Below are 21114 nucleotides of genomic sequence, written 5' to 3' on the forward strand. Positions count from 1 at the left end.
TTGGTAACCTATATGTAAAAACAGAAATATAGACCATACCTCACACCATACACAAAAATTAACTCATGATGGAAAAGAATGCACTGATGGTGAAGTAGGATGCTCCCACCCCTCCCAAAGCCAAAGCAAAGACTTTGAAGGCCAAGAGGATAGTGCTGAAAGGCATCCACAGCCACACAAGAAAGAAGATTTGCAGGGGCCCAAGACACTGTGCTTCCAAAGGCAGCCCAAATATCCTTGGAAGACCCCAGGAAAAACAACCTTGGCTACTATGTCAACATCAAGTTCCCCTGACCACTGAGTCAGCCATGAAGAAGAGAGAAGACAACAACACACTTGTGTTTGCTGTAGATGTTAAAGCCAATGAGCACCAGGTCAAACAAGCTGTGAAGAAGCTGTATGGCATTGATGTGGCCAAGGTCAACACCCTGATCAGCCTGATGGAAAGTATATGTTCAGCTGTCAACTGGTTCCTGATTATGATGCTTTCGATGTCACCAACAAAATTAGGATCATCTGAGACTAGCTTGCTACTTCTATCTATCTATATATACACACACACACACACACACATATATGTGTGTGTATAATTTCACCACTAAAAAATTTAACTTGTAATGGACCATAGTCTCAAATGAAAAAGGAAAAACAATAGCTCATGACTGTAATCCCAGCAATTTGGAAAGCTGAGGCAGAAGGATCACTTGAGCCCAAGAACTTGAGGTTTCAGTAAACTATAATTGTGCCACTGCTTCCAGCCTTGGCTTCAAAGTGAAACTCTACCTCTAAAATAAATAAATTTTTTTAAATGGGTAAAGTATATGAACAAGCATTTTACTAAAGAAGATGTATGAGTGATTAACAAGGACATAAAATATGTTCAACATTACTAATCATCAGTAAAATGCAAATTTGAACTACAGTGAAATATGTTTTCAAACACAACAGAATGAGTATAAGCTACAAAACAGACATTAACAAATGTTGATGAAGATGTAGAGAAAATGGATCCCTTAGACATTGCTGGTGGAAATGTAAAATGGTGCAGCCATTTGGAAAACAGTTTGGGAGCTTCTTATAAAGTTAAACATACAACTACCATAAAACCCATCAATTTCACTCCTAGGTGTCTACCCAAGAGAAATGAAAACATATGTTCACAAAAAGACATCCACATGAATGTTTATAACAGCATTATTCATTATAGCTGAAAACTACAGACTCTGTCTGGATTCCTTTCCCCATACCATGGCTTGGAAGTTCTCTCAATGTAATAAGCTGATAAAAGTTTAGTGCTCAACTTGTTTTATTCTTCTTTCTTAGAGGCATTAAAATATTAATACGATGTATTTTAAGATTAATTATGATCATTGTGAGAAAATTATAATTTTATATTCAAAATAATTTATAATTAAAATTTAAAAACTATATTGACTTTCAGAAAGTATAACCTTACTACCACCAGTAAGGTTCTTATGCTATATATGATATAATATAATACAACACTATATAAAGCTAGACTGTGATAAATTAAAGATGTACACTACAGACTTTAAAACAACTGCTAAAAACTCAAACAAAATGTTATAGCTAATAAGTTAATTATGAAGACAAAAATTAACTTTAAAAAATAGCTAACTCAGCAGAAGGCAAAGTGGGCACAAAGGAACAAAGAAATAAGGGACATATAAGAAAAAGTAACAAATTATAGACTCAAACACAATCATAGAGTCAATCACATTAAATATAAAATATCTAAATACCCCAATTAAAAGGCAGAGGTTGTCAGATGTATAAAAAGGTAAGACTCAACTATATGCTGCCTACAGGATTCTACTTAAAATATGAATACACAAAGAGATTAAATGGTTTGGCTGTGTTATGACCCAAATATCATCTTGAATTGTGGTTCCCATAATCCACATGAGTCATGGGAGGGACCATGTGGAGTAATTGAATCACACAGGTGGTTTCCCCCATCCTGTTGTCAGTGATAGTGAGTTATTTCTCACAAGATCTGACAGTTTTATTAAGGGGCTTCCCCCTTCGCTGGGCACTCATTCTTCTCCTTTCTGCCATCATGTGAGGAAGGACATGTGAGCTTGCCCTTCCACCATGATTGTAAGTTTCCTGAGTCTCCCTAGCCCTGCAGAACTGAGTCAATTAAACCTCTTTTCTTTATAAATTCCAGTATTGGGCAGTTCTTATAGCAGCATGAGAATGAACTAACACGTAGATTAAAAACACATCAATGGAAAAAGACATATCATACTAAAACTATTTTTTTTAAATCTGGAGTATCTACATAAATATTAGAAAAAGATGATTTCATGAAGCAGATAAGATTACTAGAAATAAATATCCATGAAGAAGTCTATTCATGAAAAAGACAAAACAATCTCAAATGTTTATGTACTTAACAGCATAACTTTAATGTTTATAAAGAAAATCCATAAATGGAATATATGATGGAACTAAGACAATATAAGGTAATCAACAATTATAGTCAAAGATTTCAACTTACCTCTTAATAATTGGTAGAACAAAGAGATGTAAAATCAGTTAAGATACAGAAAATTTGAACAGCAGCATCAATCAACTTGATCTGATCCACATTTATAAAATACTTCACACAAAAATATCATAAGGGACACTCATTTCCAGTGCCCACAAAACATTTACCAGGCAAGACTATATTCAGACCCACAAGTTTTAAAGAACATAAATCATACAAATGTATTATCTGACCAGAGTGAAGCTTAGTTAGACATTAATAACAAAGATATCTAGAAATTCCCTAAATATTTGGAAAATAAACAACACACTTCTAAATAACCAATGGGTTAAACAAGCATGCAAAAAAAAAAAAAAAACTAAATGAATTTGTGGAATTAAATTAGTGTTTAATTTATACTACTAAACACCTATATTAAAAAAGAGAGGTTTAAAATTGGTCAGGTGGGTGGCTCACACCTGTAATCCCAACACTTTGAGAAGCCGAGGGAGGCAGATCACCTGAGGACAGGGGTTCAAGACCAGCCTGGTCAACATGGTGAAACCCTGTCTCTACTAAGAATACAAAAAATTAGCGGGGCATAGTGGCATATGCCTGTAATCCCAGGTACTCAGGAGGTTGAGGCAGGAGAGTCACTTGAACCTAGGGGGTGGAAGCTGCAGTGAGCCAAGATCAAGCCATTGCACTCCAGCCTAGGAAAAAAGAGTGAAACTCTGTCTCAAAAAATAAAGAAAGGTCTAAAATCAATGACCTAAGCTGCCATGTAAAGACACTAAAAAAAAAAAATTAAGATTATAATCATAGCATTAAATTAATTATGCATAATTATGTATAATTGTACTAATTAAATATTTCTGATAATTATATAATAATTCAAAGCAAAAAATTCAGTGATATGGTAAACATAATGTTCTCCATTGTTTATAAAGGGCAATGAAAATTTAAAACAATTGTTCCTTTGAAAAGATCAGTAACATAAATAAACCACTAGCAGATTTGTCAGAAAATGTAAGAGGAGAAAACTCACAAAATACTAATATCAAGAATGAAATAGGAATCATAACTATAAAACCCACAATTATAACTTTTAAAGTAATTAGGTTTGTCTTTTAAAACTTCTCCATATAAAAACTCCAGGCCCATATGATTTCACCAGTGAATTTCACCAAATATCTAAAGAATAAGAACTATCAATTCTATACTAACTCTTCCATAAATTGAAGAAAAGGGAATAATTTTCAAGTCATTCTTTAAAAAGAGAATTAGCTGAGAGGAGGTCAAAATATCAACATTAATAGGAGTTTAAAAGAAGTCAATTCCAAGTCTCATAGATGACCTTGAGGGGCTCAAAACTTCAGTAGAGGAAGTCACTGCAGATGTGGCGGAAAGAGAAAGAGAACTAGAATTAGAAGTGGAGCCTAAAATTGTGACTGAATTGTTGTAATACCATGATAAAATTTGAATGGATGAGGAGTTGCTTCTTCTGGATGAGCAAAGAAAGTGGTTTCTTGAGATAGAATCTACTCCTGAAGAAGATACTGTGAACATTGTTAAAATGTCAACAAAAGAAATAGAATATTACATATACTGAGTTGATAAAGCAGCAGCAGGGTTTGAGAGGATTGACTCCAATTTTGAAAGAAGTTCTACTGAGGGCAAAATGCTGTCAAGCAGCAACACATGCTACAGAAAAATCTGGGGGAAGGAATAGTCAACTGATGCAGCACACTTCATTGTTGTCTTATTTTTTTAAATTGCCACAGCCATTTCTACTTTCAGCAACTACCATTTTCATCAGTTAGCAGCCATCAACACCAAGGCAAGGCCCTCTACCAGCAAAAAGATTAAGAGTAGCTAAAGACTCAGATGATTTAGTATTTTTTTTACAATAAAATATTTTTAAATTAAGGCACATATATTGTTTTAGGCATAATACTATTACAAACTTAACAGGCTACAGTACAGTACAAACATAACTTTTATATGCACAGGGAAATCAAAAGATTTATGTAAATTATTTCATTGCAATATTCACTTTATTGTAGTGGTCTGGAACTGAACCTGCAATATCTCCAAGGTATGCCTGTATTATGTGCATGGATCAGAAGATGCAATATCCATAACATACCAATTCTTCCCATGGTTATCTACAGATTCAATGTGAATTCAATCAAATTGCCAAAAGGGTTTTTGTTTTGTAAATATCAGTGTGTTAATTCAAATATTTATATGAAAAGGCAAAGGAACAAGAATAGCCAAAACAATTTTGAAAAAGTAAAAGTTGGAGGACTCAAACTACCTAATTTCAAGTTTGATTATAAAGCTGTGATAAAAACAGTATAGTACTGAAATATCTATAGATCAATGAAATATAGTCCAGAAATAGACCTACACATATATGATAAATTGATTATCAACAATGATGCAAAGGCAAGTCAATGAAGAAAGGACAGTCTTTATCAACTAGATATTTACATGTAAACAACAATGGACCTCATTCCATACCTTCTACCATACACAAGTATCAATTCAAAAGGATCATAGCTCTAAAATGAAAATCAAAAACCATAAACTGGCTAGAAAAAAATATAGGAAAAAATATTTGAGACCTTCAGTTAGGCAAAACTTTGTTAGATACCACACTAAAAGCACAAGCCATTAAGGAAAAAGTGGTAAGTTGGACTTTGTCAAAATGCAAAACTCCTGTTCTTCAAAAGACCCTATTAAGAGAACAAAAAGATAAGCCATAGACTGGTAGAAAATACTTGCAATTCATATATTTGATAATGGACTTGTAGTCAGAATATATAAATAACTCTAAACTCAATAATAAAACAACATTTCAGTTTAAAAATAGGACAATGATTTGTATAGACAGTTCATAAAAAAGATATATCAATGGAAAATAAGCCTATGAAAACATAATCAATCTCAATAGGTATTAGAGAAGTGCAAATTGAACCCACAATGAGATACCATAACTCATCTATTAGAACAGCAATATTAACAAACAAACAAACAAAAACTGGCAATACCAGGTGCTGGCAAAGATGTTTAGATTTTTTACATTGCTGATGGGAATACAAAATGGTACACCCACCTTAGAAAACTGTTCGTCAGTTTCTGATAAAATTAACATACACTTATTATAGGATCTGACAATCCTACTCCTATTTATGCTAGAGAAATAAAATCACATTCACACATTCTGCACATTAATGCTCATAACAGCATTAACTATTATCACCAAAAACTGGAAACAAAATTTTCTTTGTGTAAAGAATGGATAAATAAAATGTGCCTATTCATATCATGAAATACTACTTAGCAAAAAAGAACAAAAAATTTGCTAATACACATAACAATATGAATAAATCTCAAGTGCATCACGCTAAGTGAAAGAAGGCAGATTCAAAGGGTTTATACTGTATGATTCAATTTATATGATATTCTGACACAGGAAAAATTATAGGGACATAAATCAGTTGCCAGAGACAACTTGGAGGACAGGATGACTAAGGACTATGGGGAGATTTTTGATGTGTGGGAATTATTTTATATTTTGATTTTGATGGCATTCTCATGACTGTACTGTATGTGTTTGTCAAACCTACAAAACTATCTTCTAAAAGAATGAAGTATTATATTTTGACAAAATAAGACACAAAGAAAAAAACCAGCTTCATTTTTCAATTAGAAATACAAAGTCATTCCTATGAAAATAAAAGTTCAATAAATCTAATAAAAAGTTCTACAATATTATATACTCAAAATCACAGTATGGGAGATTATTATTTTAGTTTTATATGGTTATTTTTGAGCTCCATTCTGAGGCGGACTATCTACAGCTGATCTTCGTTATTTGCAGAGTCTATATTTATGAATTTGTCCACTTGCTAAAATGTATTTGTACTCTCAAAATGACAGGGCATTTTCATGGTCATGTGTGGACAAATGCAGGGTCGCAAAAAACTGAATGACCTGACATATACATTCTCAGCTGAGGGGAAACAAGGTGATGCTCTGTCTTTATGTTTCAGCCATCATACTGTATACAAGTGTCCTTTTCTTGGTCTACTTAGTGACACCTTTTTCACATTTTAATGCTTTTTATTGGCAATTTTGCCTTTTAAATTGGCCCCCAAGCATAGTGCTGTAGTGCTATCTATCTAGTGTTCCTAAATGCAAGAAGTTTGTGTGATGTGTCTTATGTTACAATCTATGTATACCCAATTTTAAAAGTATCTCTAGTTATAAGTCAATTATTGAACATATAATATTCACAGTCTAATAAAGTTAATTGCTATAATCTTTCTACCTTTAAAGTTAAATAACGTTCTTTCAATATATGTTGAATTCCACATTTTTTGAGATTACTGGGTATGGTTGTAGAAATAATACAAAGTTAATAAGTATTTTTATTTATACTTGATTGAATGCTTTTGAAAAACAGAATTTAGTAATAATTGAAATGATCAAGGTAAGTTTTCAAAAAGTTTCATTCTTGCAACCAGCATATGAAGCAGACAGTATTATTATCCCAGTTTTAGAGATGAAGCATCCAGACTCAATGTGGTTACACTAACACCTTCAAGGTTAAAGAATCTAGTGCCTGAGGGATCAGTTTTAAACTTTAGTGGGTCTGACTCCAAAGCTCTTTCAGTCACTACAGGAGTGCAATATTGGCAGTTTTTCTTGTCTTTTTCTTTTTTTTTGTAAATGACATTTTAGAAATAATACAGAATTTCAAAAGTCCAACATCATAGTTATTAGTTTGCATCACCTTGCCTTTACAGTCAACAAATTTAATTGGGGAAGAGGCATATATCAGAAAGATTTTTCTATAATTATTTCAGAAATTATCACATTGATTCTGTAGATTGCCCTATTCATGAGCATTCACGTGTTGTTTTTAGAAAAATAATTAAATGTTCCTTTCTCCATAAATAAAGCTTTATATAATGCATTTTAATGGAAGTGAAGGTAGCGAAAGAAACTATTTCCTGATGTGTAACCTTCTAAATGTGTAATGTGTTTTTTACTTTGTACTTCATTCTGTATTTGTGAATTTGCCCACTCAAATTTATTTGTAATCTCAAACTGATACCCGTGGCACTTTCATAGTCAGTTTATACAAAGAATGAATAGCACACTTGTTGGCCAAAGTTCTTGTTCATTGAATGTATGAATCTTGTTGGCTCTGATTAAAAAAAAAAAGTTGATCTATCAACCTAGAAAATACCTGATTTAGTGCCTTCTTACTGCCATAAAGTTTCCTCTGTTGTTTGCTTCCCTCTCAAATACATGCCAGCCTGTTGAATTATGCAAAAACAAATACAAAAAAGGAAAACATTGTATCTGCTTTTTGTTTTATTTTAGTTTTACATGGTTATTTTTGAGAGATAACAAATACAGAAAATTCAATAGCAAATTTAGTTGATTTGGGAAAGTCCATCTAACATATAAGTAAATAAAAATTATTATTCTGAGTTTACCTTTCCTTGACCAATGTAAATCCAAATACATAAATTTATTATTATTGGGGAAGGAAGACGACCCCGACCTTGATTCTTTCTACATTTATATCTACTTATGAATTTCTGAATCCTCTTATTTGACTTTAAACCTAGGTTTGCTGACAATCGTCAAATGGGGAAGAGCTATTTTATATGAATCTATAAGAAGTAATAAGAATTAACTCACAGCATTTAGGAACAGAAGCATATTTTTGGTTGCTGTCTTCCTTCATTTACCTACTACTTTCAGGTACAATATTTCCATCTTTCTTATCTATTCAACCTATCTGTTGGTCACTGGAATATCTTGCCAAATAAAGGGCAATAAAGGTATTGACTTAAAAAAAAGTAGATATAAATAACCAAGAAGAAAGTGAACATTCCTTTTTTTTCTTGCAGATGCAGAAGACATATAACAGCTGTATTTCTAATAGTAGAAAAATTGAGTCTTAGGTGGCAAGGCTGTGAAGTGCTGCTGCACAATATCATTCAGACATCGAGTTTACAATCCATTTCCAAGGAAACATGCTATTTATCATTTCCCTCCATGTCATTAATCACTTTTCAAGATGTATTTCTATATCCCATATTGTCCTTTCAAATTGATTTATCTTAAAGTCCAATTAATGACTCTTCAAATTCACTTCAAAAACAAAATTATGTGCGGATAATAGTTCTTTTTTCTTGAAGAATACAAATTATAATAATATATAAAAACTGAAATCTATAACAGAAGAGCAATGAACTTGTTTGGAACCTAACTGCATTTGGCTAATACTATGATATTCTGAATTGAGCATTCTATTGAAAAACAAAAAGGACTCAAATAGAAGCAACTCATTTGGGAATTATATTATTTACATAATTCACATATTTTCTCTTTTCTTTCACGTGAACAGTTGCCATTAAAGATGCATTGCAAGCTTGCCATTCTTTGGAATAACATACGAAGTGACATTAACCCTGGGAGCAAAGAACTCTTTGAATTTGTCATGACTTTTCTCTGCCCTTTCATGAAACTAAACGCAGGGTGATTTTTGGCCACTGACAGGCTAGCCACTTTTGGAGGAAGACCAGTGAGTAAATTTGATTTTAAAACTGACCACAACTTTTCATTGACATTTATAGGCAGAGACAGATGTTAACTTGTAATAAATTTGAAAGCAGAATTTTATTTTCAGAGCCATGAACCAAATATGAACTTTCCAATGCTGCTTCCTCCATTCAGGCATAACTTTTCAGTATTTGTTGTAATTTGGTCTGGCAATCTACTAGAAATTGTTCCAAGTCAAATTAGTTGAAATATTGCAATGCCATCTTTTAAAAATCTTTATTGAGATGTAATTCAAAGGCCATACAATTTACCCATTGAAAATGTACAATTTAATGTTTTCTTAGTATATGCACAGAGTTGTGGAACCATTACCATAATCTAATTTTAGAACATCTTTTATCACCCCCAAATGAAACTGCATACCCATTAGCAATCACTCTTATTCTATCCTCCATCCTTAGTTAATGAGTTCCTGTTTCTAGAGGTTTGACTATTCCAGACACTTTATATAATGGAATCATAAATTGTGAAGTTTAGTGATAGTCTTTTTTTTACTTAGCATGTCTTCAAGGTTCATAAATGTTGTAGCTTAAGTCAGTATTTCATTCCTTTTTGTGGCAAATAGTATTTCATTTTATGGATATATCACATTTTATCTATCCATGCATAAATTGATAAGCATTTGCATTGTTACCACTTTTTGACAATTACAAATAATAGTACTATAGATATTTATACACAAGATTTTATATAAATGTGTATGTTTTTTAATTCTCTTGGTTTTATACCTGGAAGTGAAGTTGCTGAGTGTCATGGTAACTCTATGTTTAACATTTTACAGAACTATCAAAAAATTTTGCAAAGCAGTTGCACAATTTTACATCCCACCAACAATATATAAGTGTTCCCATTTCTTCACATTCTCTCTAACACTAGTTATTGTCTACCTATGTAATTATAACTATCCTGGTGGGTAAGGAGTGGCATTTCATTGTGGTTTTTGACTTGCATTCCCTAATGACCAATGTTGTTGAACATCTTTTCAGATGTTTTTTGCCAATTTGTGTATCTTCTTTACAGAAATACCTATTCGTATCCTTTGTGTACTTTTAATTGTGTATTTGTCTTTTTATTGTTGAGTTGTAAGAATTCTAAATATATTCTGGATACAAATATCTTATTAGATAAGTAATTTACATTTTTTCTCACTTTCTTTTAATATTTTTTGTGGTGCAAAAGTTTTTAGTTTGACAAAAACCAATTTACCTGGGTTTTTTCCCCTTTGGTTGTTGCACTTTCAGTGTTATATCTAAGAAGTCATTAAAGTCATGAAGATTTACTTTATAAAATGTTTGTAGTTTTAGCTATAATGTAGGTCTGTGATTAATTTCAGTTAATGCTGTGTATGGTGTAATAAAATGGGTTCATCTTCATTCTTTTGCATGTGGATTTTCAGTAGTTCTAGCACAATTAACTGAAAAAAAATCTCTCCACTAAATAATTTGACATTCTTGTTTAAAATCAGTTGACCATATAGATAAGTATTTCTGGATTCAAAATTCTGTTCCATTGATTGATATATCTATCATTAGGCCAGTACCATGCTGACTTGATTATTTTAACTTTGTAGAGTGTTTTGAAATCATGAATGTGATTCCTATACCTTTATTCTTTTTCCAACATTATTTTGGATATTCTGGGTCCCTTGAAATTTTACTTGAATTTCAGAATTAGTTTTTACACTTAGGCAAAAAAAACGCTGAGATTTTTATAGAGATTGTGTTAAATCTGTAGACCATCATGGGGAGTAATATTGTCATGTTAACATATTAAGTCCTCTAATCTATAAATGTGGAATATTTTTCTATTCCTTTAGAACTTATAATTTCTTCCAATGTTATACAGTTTTCTGAATATATACTTTACATTTCTTTAAACATATTTCTAAATATTTTATTCTTTTTGATGCTATTGTAGATGAAATTGTTTTCTTAATGTTATTTTCAGATTGTTCCTTGCCAGTGTGTAGAAACACAGTTGATTTTCATCTATTGGTCTTGTATCCTGCAACCTTGTTGAAATTGTTTACTAGTTCTAATAGTTTTTTAGTGGAGTCCTTAAGACTTGCTATGTACAAGGTCCATGTTGCTTAAGTAGAGGTAATTTATTTCTTCCTTTCCAGTTGAGTCTTTTACTACTACCGCTAGCCTTCTTGCTCTGGCTAGAGCAATAGAAGTACATAGGATTTGTTTTAAAAAATTACCTATTGACATTATCATGATTTCTGTCCTTTATTCTAGTAATAGGGCATGTTACATTACTTAATTTTCATGTGTTAATTCAACCTGAGATAAATTCCATTTGGGCATGGTGTGAATTTTTTTTTTTTTTTTGTATGTGTTGCTGGATTCAGTTTATAAATATTTCAGAAGAGATTTTTGTGTCAATAATCACAAAAAATACTGGTACAGTATACCTGAGTTGCCTTGTCTGATTATGGTATCAGGGCAATACTGACTGCATAGAATAAGGTCATAAGTGTTTCTTCCTTTTCCATATTCAGAAGAGTTTGTAAAGGATTGGTACTAATTTTTAAATGTTTGATAAAAATCGCCAGTGAAGCTACCTGAAATGGAAATGTTGTTTGTAGACATTTTAAAATTCCTAATTAAGTTTCCTTGCTTATTATAAGTCTGTTTAGATTTTCAATTTCTTAGTGAGTCAGTTTTGAATGTAACTTTTTAGGAACATGGTAATTGTATCATAGATTTACTGGCATACAGTTCTTCATAGTATTTCCTTATAGTCATACTTATTTCTGTAAAGGCATTAGTAATGTCAACTATTCATTCCTGATTTAGCAATTTGAGTCTTCTCTGTTATTAGCATGATCCTAATAGCTAAATGTTTGTCAATTTTGTTGATTTTTAAAAAAAATCTTTTGGTTTTGTTCATTTTCTGTATTTTTTTCTCTATTTTATTTATGTCTACTATAATCTTTATTATTTTCTTTGTTCTGTTTGATTTGGATTTAGTTTGACCTTTTTTTCTGGTTTCTCAAGGTGAAAGTTTAGGTAATTGATTTAAAGTTTTTCTTCTTTTTTAAATACAGGCATTTACACAACTAAATTTTACTCTAAGCATTGTTTTAGCTGTATGCCACAAATTTTAGCATGTTGTGTTTTCATTTTTTTCATCTCAAAGTGCTTTCTAATTTCCCTGGTAATGTCTTCTTTTACTCATTGATTATTTAGGAGCACCCTGTTTAATATCCACATATTTGTGAGTTTCCTGAAGTTCCTTTTATTGTTCTACCTTAATTCTATTTTGTTAGGAGAACATACTTCCTATGATTTCAACAGTGTTAAATTTCCTGACACATATTTCTTAGCCCAGTATGTTTACTATTCCGGAGAATGCTCCATGTATGCTTGACAATGTATATTCAGCAAATTTAAGTGTTCTGTAGATGTCCATTTGTTTTAATTGGTTTAAAGGGTTCTGCATTCTCGTTGGTCTTCTAAATAGTCACTCTATCCATCATCGAAAGTGGACTATGAAAGCCTCCAATTACTATTGTTGGATTGCCCATTTCATGCCTTTAATTTTACTAGTCTTTGCTTAATGCATTTTGGGGTTCTGTTGTTAAATACATATATGTCTATAATTATTATCTTCTTGATGAATTAATCGTCTTAATGATAAAACATCCTTCTTTAGTAACTTTGTCTTTTTAAAAATTCTTTTGTTTGGGCCAGGTGCGGTGACTCACGCCTGTAATTCTAGCACTTGGGGAAGCTGAGGTGGGCAGATCACGAGATCAGGAGCTTGAGACCAGCCTGACCAACATGGCAAAACCCCATCTCTACTAAAAATGCAAAAATTAGCTGGGCGTGGTGGCAGGCACCTGTAATCCCAGTGACTTGGGAAGCTGAGGCAGGAGAATCGCTTAAACCCAGGAGTCAGAGGCTGCAGTGAGCCGAGATCGTGCCACTGCACTCCAGCCTGGGCGACAAGAACAAGACTCTGTCTCAAAAAAAAAAAAAAAAAAAAATTTTCTTTTTTTCATAATATTAGTATAGTCACTCCAGCTCTCTTAGGATTGCTATTTGCGTGATACAAAATTTTTCATTCTTTAACTTTCAACCTATTTTTACCTTTGAATCTAAAATGTGCTGCCAATAGACGGTGTGTAGTCAAATCTTGATTTTTGCACAATCTAACAATTCCTATCTTTGGTTAGATTGTTAAAAACATTTGCATCTAATGTTATTAATATGGTTTGACTTATGGTTGTCATTTTGCTTTTCATTTTCTATATGTCTCATGGTTCATTCTTCTCTTCCTCCTTTACTCAACTGTCCCTTCCAGGTAAAAACTGCTATCTTAGTGTGGGAGATGAGAGTAAAGTGAGCCTCCTTTTCTTGGTTGAACCCATTGAGAATAGGGCTTAAATCACATTGAGCTGGGGATGAGGCATGTCCTTAATATAAGAGACTTCCATAGTTCTTACTCAGATTTAGTACTATAGATTTTCTTGAATAAACATTTCTCCATTTCCTCTATGTTCTTAGGAGAGTTTCCAGTGATTATTTTTTTAATAATTTTCACCAGTTATAGTTGTTTCACTGGGGAGACGGTTCACAGAGGTCATTACACCACACCCATCCCAGAAATGCTTCTGCCATACCATTTTATATGTCTTCCGAGGAACTTGAGGCAATGCATAAGTTCTTATCAGTGTCAGAGCAATACAAAGTATATCCAATATATGCTTCTGGGATTCCTCATCTCTGATTTTCAACTTCTCTTCTGACATGGAAAAATACAAAGAAAGAAAGGACATCTGGATACTTCTTTTTCTACTTTATACTTTAAATTGATGAGTTGGAAAAGATGGTGGAACTGAACAACCCAAAGGCCTGCTAGAAATTTTCAGCTTCCCACAGCTCTCACTAAAAGTGTTGCTATGGCCAGGCACAGTGGCTTACACCTAGAATCCCAGCACTTTGGGAGGCTGAGGCAGTGGATCACTTTAGACCAGGAGTTTGAGACCAGCCTGGCCAACATAACAAAACCTTCTCTACTAAAAATACAAAAATTAGTCGGGCATGGTGGTGCATGCCTGTAATCCCAGCTATTTGGGAGGCTGAGTCATAAGAATTGCTTGAACCTGAGAGGCAGAGGTTGCAGTGAGCTGAGATCACACCACGGCACTACAACGTGAGTGAGAGAGTGGAACTCTGTCTCAAAAAAAATTAAAATAAAGTGTTTCTATGTAAGCATAAATCATATTCGTAACAGCACTTTCGTTGGGTAGATTGATGATACTTTTATATCTCCTGAATTAAAGTTCATATAACTGTGTGCTGGAAATGTCTAGACTGAAATATGATGTCTGAACCTGTCAATGTCAGACAGAAACCTGTTTATATCAATCTGAATAGCTTAGATTTGATCCTTGCCCCTAACTCTTGTAGAGTTCTTGAAAATGTACTACAAATAATGTCTATAGTGGTACAAGGACCTTTACTGTAAGGTATATGTGTCATAGTTGCTAAAGAACAATATTAGAAGTACATTAAAAATTCTACCAGGAATATTAGCCACTTTTGCCTCTAATAAGGTACCTGTTAAGAATATAACTCATTTTAATACCCCTCTCTCAATAACTGATAGAAAAAGCACATAGCAAATCAGCAAGTATATAGTAGACTTGAACAACTGTCAACCAAAAAAAAAAAAAAAAAAAAAAGAATATAACTCATAATCTAATAAGAGACAAGTGGCAAATATAGTTAATGTAAATTTTCATTTAAAAAAATGATACTTCAAGTTTCAGCTCCAACATGTAAAGAGCTTTGAAGTTGTCACTTGGGGACTTATAAGAAAAAATAACTGAATAAATTGGGGGAAACATAATTTTCTTGAGGTTGCAGGGCAAACCAACTTTCAGAAATCAGGAAAGATGGACAAGTTCACAAAAACAGACCTGAGTTCAGTTGATCTGGCACAGAAGGTGCTGGAACTATAAACCCGTACATACAGTTAAATAGCAATGTTGATGAATGGATGAGGGTTAAGTGTAGAGTTCCTTCAGAGGGAAAGATGCCTTAGGGCTGCATTCTCAATACTTTCACAGAAACCCAGCAGGTTTGAAAAGCCAAGAAAGCTCACTTCTTATTTTTGGCAGGAAGAGGTGAAAAATACCATTTTGAAGTATGACCAATGTGTTCTCCAGATGAATAACAAAGGCCCATTGCCCAGTGAAAAATATTTCACCAGAGCTTTATCTCACATAGGCAGAAAAGCAACTCCAACCCACCTCTAGCCTTCTTGTGTCATCCAAGGTGCCTGGGGGTGGCGGGGAGGGAGCAAAGGTGAAAAACTTAGGACACAGTCCAGGGACTTGTTATCAAAGAGGTTTCATGACTTACTTGCTTATAGTCACATGTTCAGTTGAGGTATAAAAGCATATTTAGTAGTTTCAAAATGGACATTCTTGAGGCTTCTAATACAGAACTGAATTCAAAACAAAACAAAAATAGCTTTTTTTTGCAATAGGTTTGTCACCAGAACACAGGTATTGTAAAAACCACCCCTAAAAGCCACAATGGAAAAGGAATAAAATTTGTGTACACATGGTTGTCTTGGACCCCAGGTTCAGGGAAGTCCACCACTACCAGCCATCTGATCTATAAATGTAGTGTCATTGACAAAAGAACCACTGAAAATTTTGAGAAGGAGGCTGCTGAGATGGGAAAGGGCTCCTTCAAGTATTCCTGGGTCTTGAATAAACTGAAAGCTGAGCCTGAGTGTGATATCACCATTGATATTCCCCTCTGGAAATTGGAGACCATCAGATATGACTATCACTGATGCCCCAGGACATAGAGACTTTATCAAAAACATGATTACAACCACATCTCAGGCTGGCTGTGCAGTCCTGATTGTTGCTGCTCACATATATGTCACAGTAGATGAATCTGAAGCTGTAATCTCCAAGAATGGGCAGAGCCGTGAGCATGTCCTTCTGGCTTCCACACTGAGTGTGAAAGAACTAATTGTTGGTGTTAGTAACATGGATTCCATTGAGCCACTCTACAGCCAAAAGAAATACAAGGAAATTGTTAAGGAAGTTAGCACTTACAGTAATTGGTTACAAACCTGCCATAGTAGCATTTGTGCCAATTTCTGGTTGGAACGGAGACAACATGCTGGAGCCAAGTGCTCACATGCCTTGGTTCAATGGGTGGAAAGTCACCTATAAAGATGGCAATGCAGTGGAACCACACTGCTAGAAGCTCTGCATTGCATCCATCCAAACCAATGCCTTCAACTGACAAGTTGCATCTGCCTTTCCAGGATGTCTACAAAATTGGTGGTATTGGTAATGTGCCTTTGGGCTGAGTGGAAGCTGGTGTTCTCAAACCCAGCATGGTGTTCCCTTTGCTCTAGTCCATGTTACAACTGAAATAAAGTCTGTTGAAATGGACCATGAAGCTTTGAGTGGAGCTCTTCCTGGGGACAGTGTGGGCTTCAATATCAAGAATGTGTCTGTCAAAGATGTTCGTTGTGGCAATGTTGTTGGTGACAGCAAAAATGACCCACCAATGGAAGCAGCTGGCTTACTGCTCAGGTGATTATCCAGAACCATCCAGGCCAAATCCCTGCTGGCAGCGCCCCTGTACTGGATTGTCACACAGCTCACCTTGCTTGCAAGTTTGCTGAGCTGAAGGAAAAGATTGATGGCCATTCTGGTAAGAAGCTGGAAAATGGCCCTAAGTTCTTGAAATCTGGTGATGCTGCCATTTGTTGATAAGGTTTCTGCCAAGTCAGGCATGTTCAGCAGTCCTCTGACTATCCTCCTCTGCATCCTTTGGCTGTTCATGATGCAAGATAGACAGCTGTCATGGTGTCATCCAAGTAGCGGACAAGAAGGCTGCTGGGAGGTAGCAAGTTCATCAAGTCTCCCCAGAAAGCTCAGAAGGCTGAATAAATATTATCCCTAATACCTGCAGATCAGTCTTAATCAAAACTGTTTGTTTCAACTGGCCATTTAATAGTAAAAGACTGGCTAATGATAACAATGCATCATAAAACCTTTAAAAGGAAAGGAGAATGTTTTGTGGGCCATTTTTTGTTGTGGTTTTTTTTTTTTTTTTTTTTGCATGTGGCAGTTTTAAGTTATTAGATTTTTAAAATCAGTGCTCTTTAATGAAAACAACTTGACCAAAAATCTGTCACAGAATTTGTGACACATTAAAACAAAGTTAAATGAGAAAATAAATAAAAAATGTTTGTAAAATAAAAATAAAATTCTTCATCAAACCTAAGTCATAAAAATAAACATTTTTCCCTGAGTCTTCATTTCTGAAAACCCCTATTATCATGTAAATCTTATGTTAAATAAATGTGTTATGCTTTTCTCTTGTTAATCTTTCTTGTATATGGGTGAGAAAAAGATATTTTTCTCTTCTATAAGTTCAAAATACTTATTATACATTGAGACATAGAGGCAAATCTTTGTGGATCAGTACAAGTCTCTGGAACCAAGTCTTTTGGAAAGAGTGGTTGATCAAAGTATTTTTATTTGGCCAGTGCCAAAAACAACTATAAAATAACTAATCTTCAAATATGTGCTATAAATTAGTTCCAAATAAATGTAAATCTTGAAAATAATTTAGGTTTCTAATTAGTCTTTCCAGACTGAATCAACCTAGAGAAGGCATATATGTCATCATAAGGGAAACAAGGGTTTTTACTGGTTCAGCTCTCATCTTCAGAACTGTTATCCCCAATGACACTTCTAGCTCCTGCTCCAGTCTCTCTGGAATACTCGGGAAATCTCAGAAGATGTCTCATATAGTGGCCTTTGAAGACATTATCAGGCTACTTACCATTCACTATGAGCCTATCTGATTCTGAGGATGGCTACAAGGATCTCAGGTCACTTTTCGTAGTCTCCAGGCCTGTCCCCAGGGGAAATGCCCCTCCAAAAGTGATAGTTCTTGCTCCTTGCTTGAATTGCAGGGGATTAACAGAAGAAAACGGTCTAGATATTCTGAGTAATTCACATTATGATCACCTCAAGATTATCTTTCCATCTGTCCTTGGGTCAGGCTGCATTAATCTCTCTTAAAATAAAATTTTTTCCCATGAAAAGATTAGTCCATCCTATAATAGAGCTAAAGAAACCTTCTAGATGTGACAAATTATAGCTATTTTTTCAGCTTCAGTTACTTATTTGATCAGGAATCTCTTAATATACTAATACAGGTAAAACAGTAAAATTCAAGGTCATTGGAATTTTTCTTTTTTTAGAACACATGTTCTTTTTTAATTTAACTTTTATTTTAAGTTCAGGGAGTATATGTGCAGGTTTGTTAAGTAAACGTGTGTCATGGGGGTTTGTTTTACAGATTATTGTATCATCCAGGTATTAAGCCCAGTACTCATTAGTTAATTTTCCTGATCCTCTCCCTCCTCTCCACTTCCACCTTCCAATAGGCCCCAGTGTGTGTTGCTGCTCCCCTCTATGTGTCCATGTGTTATCCTTTAAGTCCCACTTGTAAGTAAGAACATGTGGTATTTGGTTTTCTGTTGCTGTGTTAGTTTGCTAAGGATAATGGCCTCCAGATTCGTCAATGTTCCTGCAAAGAATATGATCTTGTTCTTTTTCATGGCTGCATAGTATTCCATGGTGTATACATACCACATTTTCTTTATCCAGTCTACCATTGATGGGCATTTAGGTTGACTGGCTATTAGAATTTTTCTATATGTGCTATTATTTTCCTAATAGAAATGTTTATATTTAACATGTGCAAAAAACCATATAAACAGAAAGTAAATAGGGAAGTCTATTTTACTCTAGAAGTTTCTGACTTTCCAGCACATACTACCAAAATATATACCACTTTTTTCCAGAGCAGTATAGCAACAACTCATTCAAGATTTTGAATGTTGTCTTTACAAAACTTATTATAAATCATGAATTAAACTCCTAAATAAAAAATTTCTCCATTATTATTTCATTCAATATCAACTGCTAAGCAGTCATCTCTTCAAGAGAGACACATTCCTTCAGTCTCAGATCTACCTGTATCATCTACACTTCTTAAGGTATATTTATACTGTGACCTCAACCTCACTCTGATTCCAGCTGCACACTGTTTAATTTTTATTTCATGTCATCTCTGTTGGACATACATTTAAGATGACTAGTGGTATGAAAAAGCACTTAGGTTCTTCCTAGCTGTGAAATTTTGTGTTCTAGGACCAAAGATAAATCACCTATGGGCAAGGAAAGCTTTTCACGGTGTTCTTCTTGGGCCTATTTAGCTTAAAGCATTTACTGAATCCTATGCTACGGGGTTCAACTATTTTCCAGAAGATCCAATAACTTGGAGATATAAAGTAATAAAAATAAAAAATTAGTAAAACAATTTGAAGCACTGTATCAAAGTCAGGAAAAAAGAACGTGACTCACTGAGAATAATGGGCAGCGTAAGTCATATTAAACTTTCCTAAACAATTATGATGGTAGAATAGAGCATATTTTCATTTCAAAGGACTAATGTCTCAAACACATTTTTTATAAACTTTTAAAAAACATTTTATTTTGAAATATTATGGGAAATGAGTATTATTTTTGTTTTCTTTTCATTTTTGTCAGTAATTATTTACTCGAGAATAGTTTCCTATTATTAAATGTTAAGGTTAGGTTACCTCCCTTTGTGCATATGGAAATATAGAGGCTTAATAGTATCTTATTTTGCAAATTGTAAGTAGTGAGACTTTCTTTCCCCTTGCTGTTATTAAAGTTTCAGCTGTCGCTTTAGCAGTACTACTCTTCGAATATGCAATCAACTGTTTGGAAAGAAGAGATGGAAGTCAAATCTTTACTGTATTAAAACATAAGTCTCAAAAGATGGAGTGGACATACTTTACCCTAATCCTCTCATTAAGTACAGATCAAAACCTCGGGCATTATACGTAAAAGAAACATAAGAAGACTCTGAAAGTGGAGACAAGACTGGCTAGGGACTGTGGGACCAAAGAATGAGGCAGTGTGTTTCCTGAGTTTCCCTTTTATCTCATACATCCTGGATTGGGTGCTAGAGAATCCAGCAACCCAGAAATATCATCAGCTGGAGCAAAGAGATTTTCTCATGAAAAGTCTGCTCGCTCTCTAACCAAAAGAGGAGGAAAGGGGCACCTAGCAAGACAGAAAACTTTTAGATAACAACAGCACAACTCCAGTCAAACATTTATGGAAATGCATAATGCAGTCTCACTCCCAACACCATCAGCAAAGGCTAGAAGGGAGCCTGGACTCCACCCTCATTAGATGGAAACATGGTCCCCAAACTCCCCCACATGATAGTATCAGAGAAGGAGGAGTAAGAAACCAAGACCTTCATTCCTGTCCCAAGGTAACTCCTGTCACTCCTTCGTAGTGTCAGTGGAGACCATGCAGGCAGGCAATCTACATGCTGACCCAGCTGTTACAAGACACCCAATTCCCTCCTTGCCATATTAATGTCTGTATTAGTCAGGGTTCTCGAAAGGGACAGAACAAATAGGATGAATATACAAAAGGGAGTTTATTAAGGAATATTAACTCACACTATCACAAGGTTCCACAATAGGCCATCTGTAAGCTGAGGAGCAAAGAGGCCAGTCTGAGTCCAAAGCTGAAGAACTTGGATTCCAATGTTTGAGGACAGGAAACATCCAGCACAGGGGAAAGATGTAGGCTGGGAGGCTAAGCTAGGCTAGTCTCTCTACATTCTTCCGCCTGCTTTCTATTCTGGCCGCACTGGCAGCTGATTAGATGGCACCCACCCAGATTGAATATCTTCCAGTTCCATCATTGTTGTTGCAAATGACAGGGTCTCATTAATTTTACAGCTGAATAATACTCCATTGTGTGTATCTACCACATTTCCTTTATCCATCCATCTTTTATGGACACTTAGGTTGCTCCCATGTCTTGGCTATTGTGAATAGCGCTACAATAAACA

The 21114-nt window shown here is 34.3% G+C and overlaps 1 pseudogene; it reads left to right on the forward strand.

Annotated features, from left to right (window-relative positions):
• Positions 1–308: 308 nt before the first annotated feature.
• Positions 309–20087, forward strand: LOC105484680 (elongation factor 1-alpha 1-like; annotated as a pseudogene).
• The last annotated feature ends 1027 nt before the right edge of the window (positions 20088–21114 follow it).

This window comes from Macaca nemestrina, chromosome 1 (genome assembly GCF_043159975.1).
Source record: "Macaca nemestrina isolate mMacNem1 chromosome 1, mMacNem.hap1, whole genome shotgun sequence".
Classification (NCBI taxonomy): Eukaryota; Metazoa; Chordata; class Mammalia; order Primates; family Cercopithecidae; genus Macaca; species Macaca nemestrina.